Raw genomic sequence first — 7,256 nt, 5'->3', positions numbered from 1 at the left:
ATATATATATATAATATATTTCAGGGACTACATGGTATTCTTTCCTCAAATTAATTAAAAAAATAGTTAAAGCTATTTATCTGTTCTTTTCTTAAAAAAATATTTAAATTATGAAGTGTTTCTCCAAAATTGGATTATTTTCTCCTTTTTTATGAATTTTATTTTACCAGCCACTTTTTATTTGGATAAAATTTAAAAATAGAATCACAAGGACAATAAACTCCTATATGCTTTTTTATCCTTTATTCAAATTCACAAACTGTTTATGCTTTGCCCACATGCTACTTTGAAACCCTCTTACAGATATGTGCATGTATTTAATTTGTGATCTATTTGTAATAAATATCAGAAATAGTGTTCTGTTACAGTTAAATACTTCAGTTTGTATTTTCTGAAAACATGAAAACCCTCTGATATAACTATAGTTGTTGTTGTTAAGTGCCTTGTAGTGGTTCCATCTCACAGAGATCATATATAGGGTTTCTGAGGAGCAGCTGGTAGGTTTGAACTACTAACCTTGTGGTTCACAGTCCAGTGCTGATCCTAAAGAGTTACACCGGGAGTTTGTTTCATTGTATTGAAGTGTGCTCTTAATAGTTAATTTTTGTGTTTGTTTTCCTTAAGAGCTAAGCTAATCTAGCTCAGTCATTCATGGAGGGTAGTTTTTGTAAAGGTTAATCACACAGGCTTTGTTGTCAGACAGATCTATGTTTGTATTCTCATTTTTCCAATGACTACTTGTACTTTTTCTTTACAGAATTCAGTTTCCTAATATGTAAAATAGGGAAAATAAGGCAGGCAACTTGTTTGATTTTTTTTTTTTCTTTTGTACAGAATTTCTATTTCCTTCAACAATAAAAAGAATCAAATTAAATATCTAATTGTTTATACCAACTGCCAATAGGAAAGAAGAGGTAAAAAAGTAAACAAAATGTATACAAAAGGAAAACAAGGTATACACGTGAGGCATCTTCTGAAACAGGGATGGTGGTCACTTTGCATGTTTTTCCCCAACTTGTGAGTTTCTGGTATTTAGTTTATGTTGTTGTATTTAGTTTATGTTGTTGTATTTTTTTCTTTCCTGGCATATTGTTATAGTTAAATTCTGTGGCATCTGTTCTGACACATAATGTCTGCGGGGTTTGAACCACTGACCTTTCTCTTAGCAGTCCATTGCTTATCCTACAGCACTACACCAGTGTTATTAAAACCTTTCATATCATTTTGAATAGAGAGTCATTTTTTTTTTAAAGTAATTCTTTGTATGTTTTATTGACTGTCAGTTTATCGTACTGTGGTGGCTTGCATGTTGCTATGATGCTGGAAACTATGCCACGGGTATTTTAGATAACAGCAGGATCACCTATGGTGAACAGGCTAGCTAAGAAATACTAGAATGAAGGTGAGGCACACTACTGAATATTTAGCTACTGAAAACCTTATGAATAGCAGTGGAACATTGTTAGATATAGTCCTGTTAGGCAGCTAGAGAAGGTGTGGAGGAGAATGACCACAGAGCACATGTACAGGAAAAGAAGGGGTGGAGGAAATAACCCCAAAGCAACATCCAATACTTCTTAACTTCAGTTAGATCACAGAAGAGCCATAAAAACCTCTAGGGGATTTCCAAGGCTTAGGAAATGAGCAAAAGCAGTAAGACATGTACTGGGTTGACCTGCAGCTTCAGTATACGATCATTGTAATACATTTTCATTGCAGATTGACTCCAATCATGGGAAAACTGACGAAATTATGGGCAAAAATATGTATAGCAAGCAAACAGTGATATCGCCAAAGCCTGTCAATCATATAATTAGGCAGGACGGGAGGGTTGTAATTGAAGATAGATATAAATGGGCTAGAATAGAAAAAAACTGGGACTCCACATTGTTTCTAGGGTGAGCCAGTTCCTATCTATGAGAATGTATTTTTTAATAGGGCTTGCTTATTTTCCGTCTCCTATTTTCTGTGTGCCAATTTTTCTGGTGGAAAACAAGGATGGAGGACCCATAGAAACCTGAGAATACCTGAAGATGAAAACATTGTGAATAGCATGAGAATATTGTCAAATACAGTGCTGGAAGATAAGCCCCTCAATTGGAAGACACTCAAAATACAACTGGGGAAGGGCTAGCTGTTTCTCAAAGCAGAGTTGACCATGATGATGCAAATAGAGTAACGTTTTTTGGGGGGCATTCATTTGCAGATGGGACACAACTGAAAATGAGGAGAAACAGCAGCAGGCATCCATTAATAGTTGGAACATGGAACGTGGAATGCACAAAGTATGAATCTAGGAAAATTGGAAGTTATCAAAAAAGAAACAGGACACATAAATATTAACATCCGAGACATTAGTGAACTGAAATTGACTGGCACTGGCCATTTTGAATCTAACAATCATAAGGTTTATTATGCCTAGAGTGACAAATTTAAGAGGAATGGTTTAGTATTAATCATCAAAAAATTCTCAAGTTGAAAGAACTGAAGAAAAAAACTCAAGTCTTGTCATGATTCAATATTGAAGGATTCCATGATGCAGAAAGCATCAAAAGAAGATGAAAAGTATATACAGAGTTGCTGTACCAAAAAGAAATGGTCGATGTACAACCATATGTCTTGACAGCGAATGATCAAGAGACAATGGCACTGAAGGAGGAAGTCCAAGGTATATTGAAGGTATGGGCAGAAAACAAGGCCCTGAAAATTCATGGAATATGAATTGATATGTTTCAACAAACTGCCAATAGATTTGGAAGACAGATACCTGACCAACTGATTGAAAAAGATCCATATTTGTGCCTATTCGAAAGAAGTAACCAATAGAACATGAAAATCTTTGCAAAATATCATTAATATCACATACAAATCAAATTTTGCTGAAGATAATTTTTAAATGCTTCAAAAGTACATTGATAGAAAATTGCCAGAGTTAAAGCTGGATTCAGACAATGATGTGGAACAATGGATTTCATTGCTAATGTCAGTTGGATCTTTGCTGAAAGCAGAGAACACAGGAAGATGTTTACCTGTGTTTTGTTGACTATGAAAAAGCTTTCAACTATGTGGATCATGACAAGCTATGAATAACATTGTGAAGAAAGACTATTCTGGAACACTTACTTATGCTCATGAGGAACCTGTCCATAGACAAAAAGGCTGTGATTTAAATAGAAAGGAGGGGTATTGAATGGTTTAAAATCTGAAAAGATATGTGTCAGGGTTGTTTTCTTTCACCATACATATTCAATTTGTATGCTGAGTAAATAATCTGAGCAACTGGATTATAAAGAAGAAGAATGTGGCATCAGGATTAGAGGAAGACTCATTAACAGCCTGAGATAAGCAAATGATCCAACCTTGCTTGTGAAAGAAAAGAGGGCTTAAAATACTTACTGATGAAGATTAAAGAACACAGCCTTCTGTATGGGTTGCACCTCAATGTAAAAAAACAAAACAAAAATCCTTACCACTGAACCAATAAATAACATCATTATAAATAGGGAAATGATTGAAGTCAAAGACCTCATTTTGCTCAAATCCACTATCAAGTCTCTTGGAAGCAGCAGTCAGTAAAGCAAATTACTTATTGTATTAGGCAAATCTGATGCAGAAGACCTCTTCAATAGTTCAAGAACAAAAATGTTAGTTTGAGGTCTAAGGTGTACCTGATCCAAGTCATGATATCTTTAATAGACATATATGCATGTGAAAGTTAGACAATGAATAAGGAAGACCATAGAAGACTTGATGCCTTTGAGTTATAGTGTTAGAGAATAATATTAAAAGTACCATAGATTGCAGAAGAATAAACAAATCTGTTTTGGAAGAAGTACACCCAGAAAGCTCCTTAGAAGTCAGGGTGGGGATCCTTTGTTTCTCATACTTCAAGCACACCATTAGAAGGGAAGCTTAGTGGTTACGAATCAGGCTACAAACCACAAGGTCAGCAGTTAGAAACTACCAGCTGTTCAGTGGGAGAAAGATGAAACTTTCTGCTCCCGTAAAGATTTACAGCCTCAGAACCCCTGTACAGGGTCACTATGAGTCTGAACTGACTCCTCGGCACATAACAACAACAGCTTCTCTGAAGAAGGACATCATGCTTGGTAAAGTGAAGGGTCCACGAAAAAGTGAAATACCCCCAATGAGATGGATTGACACAGTGGCAGCAGCAATGGGCTGAAATGTAACACAATTGTGAGGATGAAGCAGGACAGGGCAATGATTGATTATGTTATACATAGGGTCCCTATGGGTTGGAATTGCCTGAATGAAACCTAACAACAACAATGATTTTGAGAAAAAAATGAATACACACATAATATATTCTAAACTACTTGTGGTTGATGAATATGTGGAAATTTTAGGGTCATCTCATAGAGCTTATAAGACATTTTTTGTATAGGATGCTGTTACAGTTTTTAACAACAGCCTACATACATTATATTCTTTACATCTTTTCTTTGAAACTGAGATTTGATGTTCAGATGCATTGAAAGTTAAGTGGCCAAGACATTTGAAAGAAATTGGAGGCATATATTACCATGTATTTAAAACATAATTTTGAATTTGCTGAAATGTTAGAAACACAGTATTACTATTTAAATAATTTTCTCTCATAAAACTTTCTTTAAAAGTTGCAGTTTGTAATGATTGTAGTTATTTGTGTGATTGCATCTATGATTGATGGGTCTTAATGTTGCAGTTGTCTGGCCATTTTCTATGATTAGATCCATGACTGGTATTCTTATGCTATAATTGTGTAGTAATAGTCTGATTATATGGATATTAAGATTTTTTACATAACTTTCTCTCAGGACACATTTGAAGAACAGAGGCTTTATTTCCTATAGTAAAGGCTCCTGCTTAAAGCATATCAGTTTACATGGCTCAGTGAATTGACATTTTACCAAATCAACAGGCTACATGATTTTCTCAAGGAAAAATCACTGAATTCACTTTTCATTTTTTATTATTAGAAAATATTATTGTGGAAATTTATATTACTAAAAATTCTTAACTTCTTCACATGAAATCAGACATGTGGGGGTGTTGTTAAGTGCCACTGAGTTGTTTTGACTCATAGCGACCCCTGTATAAGGTTTCCGGGGAGCGACTGGTGAACTTGAACCTCTGACCTTGCAATTCAAACCAACCTTTCAGTCCAGAGCAATAACCTACAGTATCACAGCAGGACCACACTGGGACCAGGACCAATGAGGGTGAGGAGAGGTCTAATAACAAAGATTGAAAAGAAGTAGCAATAAGATTTAGGGGGAATCTAACAAAGAGCAACATCAGGAAGGCTAAAGGAAGAAAGGAGTCCTGGTGTGGCACTGTGGTTAATATGTCAGACTACAAAGTCATTTGAACTACAAGGTCAGTGGTTCAAGCTCCCAGTTTCTCCTTGGAAACTATATACAGGGTTGCTATGGGTTGGAATCGACTTGACGGCACTTAACAACAACAACAACAAAGGCAGAAAGAGAACTTAGGTGGCACAGAGAGGTCAGATAAAGTAAGCACTCTGAAATGTCTATTACAAGTGGTATTTGGAACATACAACTTGTAACCACATTGAAAGCAGATTTAGGTGAAACTCTTAACTAGGAATTGATGAAAGATGACAAAAAGCAAACAATATGGGGGAATACCTTTGGAAACATTTGTAAAATAAAGGAGAAAGTTAGGATAATAAATAGAAGAAAATAAAAAATTAGAGGGTTTTTTTTATTATTTAAAATTTTTAACAGCAGAGAGATAATTATACACTGAAGAAAAGAAAGACATATAAATACTGAAGAAGCAATGTCTTGTAAGATGCCTGGAAATTTACTGAAGTTCAAATTACATTGAATAGAAGCTCAGCTTCTCTTTCACTGAGATAAAAGGAAGAGGTAAAATGGTTAATGAAGACAGATTAATTTGTAGGTGCAAGAAGGAAGGTTAGGAAATTGCTGTTAGATGATATCTAGATTCACTGTACCTTAAAGATAAGTTTCCACTATCAAGGGAGGGCATAGAGGTGTGCATGAGAATGGGGATGGAATGGAGAAATCAGAGAAAAAATGAAGTTTATGAAGATAGTACTATGTTGTAGGGGTGGTGGAATCCTGAGATGTGAATAAATGGAAGCATTGTTGACTGAATTTGGACAGAGGAGATTTATTTTGCCTCAGATGTGCAATATTTTCCCAGCAATGCTTAATGATCTGTATATAAAAGCAGAGAAAATAAGTCTTTGGAGTGATCTCCAGTTGGTAATTTACAGATCTGGTGTACTAGAAGGACAAAAAAGCAAAGCGGTTATGGGTTGTGACTAGAGAGTACTTGAAAGTGATGGACCACCGTATCTGGTTCAAAGAGGAACAAAAATACAGTCAGTAGGAGGGTGAGCCAGATTAAATGAAATTTTCAATGCTGAGATCTTGATGAAGCTAACTATCATATAATAAGAGTGAAAAGGTAAAAGTACTTGAAGGCAATTTTTAATTAATAAAAATTAAATAAATAAAAATAAAATTAAATAAAAATCCAAAATCTTTGGATTCAAAGATTGATATTTGACAGATTATAAGAATTTGAAATTTTAAGATTCACATTATCAATAACTATTTTAATTAGTTTGGAGTGCTGGTATGGCATTATAGAATAAACTCTAGACTGCTAACAACAAGGTCAATAGTTTAAACTTATCAGCCATTCTCAGAACCTTTATATAGGATCACTGTGAGTGAAAACCAACTTGATGGTGTTTAATAACAACAACAACCAACATCATTCATAATTATTAGAATTAGTTTATGTATTCTTTTGAATATTCAAAAATGTTTCTGTGATCTATTTATTTAAGTTAGTGGTTCTTAACAAAGGAGGCTGTACATCACTATGTCTTTGATAAATAGTGATGTATAGCCTCCATTTAGAACAGTAATTTGAGTCATCTAGGAAAGTTAGTATTATGTTGCATAATATGATAGCTTTTAGCCACTTGAAGCTATTGAGCACTTAATGTGTCTCTATTTCACTGGAAAGGAGAATTTTGGATTTTAATTAATATCGGTTCATTTAAATTTCAATTAAAAAACCAAAGCACCATAAAATATTTTTCTTTTAATAGACCTTTTTTGCTTTGTTGTTGTTGTTAAATACCAGAGGTTCAGTTTCAACTCATAGTAACTTTTTGCAGGATTTCTGAGGAGTGGCTAATGGTTTTGACCACCTACCTTTTTTTGTTGTTGTTATGTGCCATC

Source organism: Chrysochloris asiatica, unplaced genomic scaffold, assembly GCF_000296735.1.
Source record: "Chrysochloris asiatica unplaced genomic scaffold, ChrAsi1.0 scaffold00031, whole genome shotgun sequence".
Lineage (NCBI taxonomy): Eukaryota > Metazoa > Chordata > Mammalia > Afrosoricida > Chrysochloridae > Chrysochloris > Chrysochloris asiatica.
The sequence above is the reverse complement of the archived record's forward strand: the minus strand, read 5'-3'. Positions refer to the sequence as shown.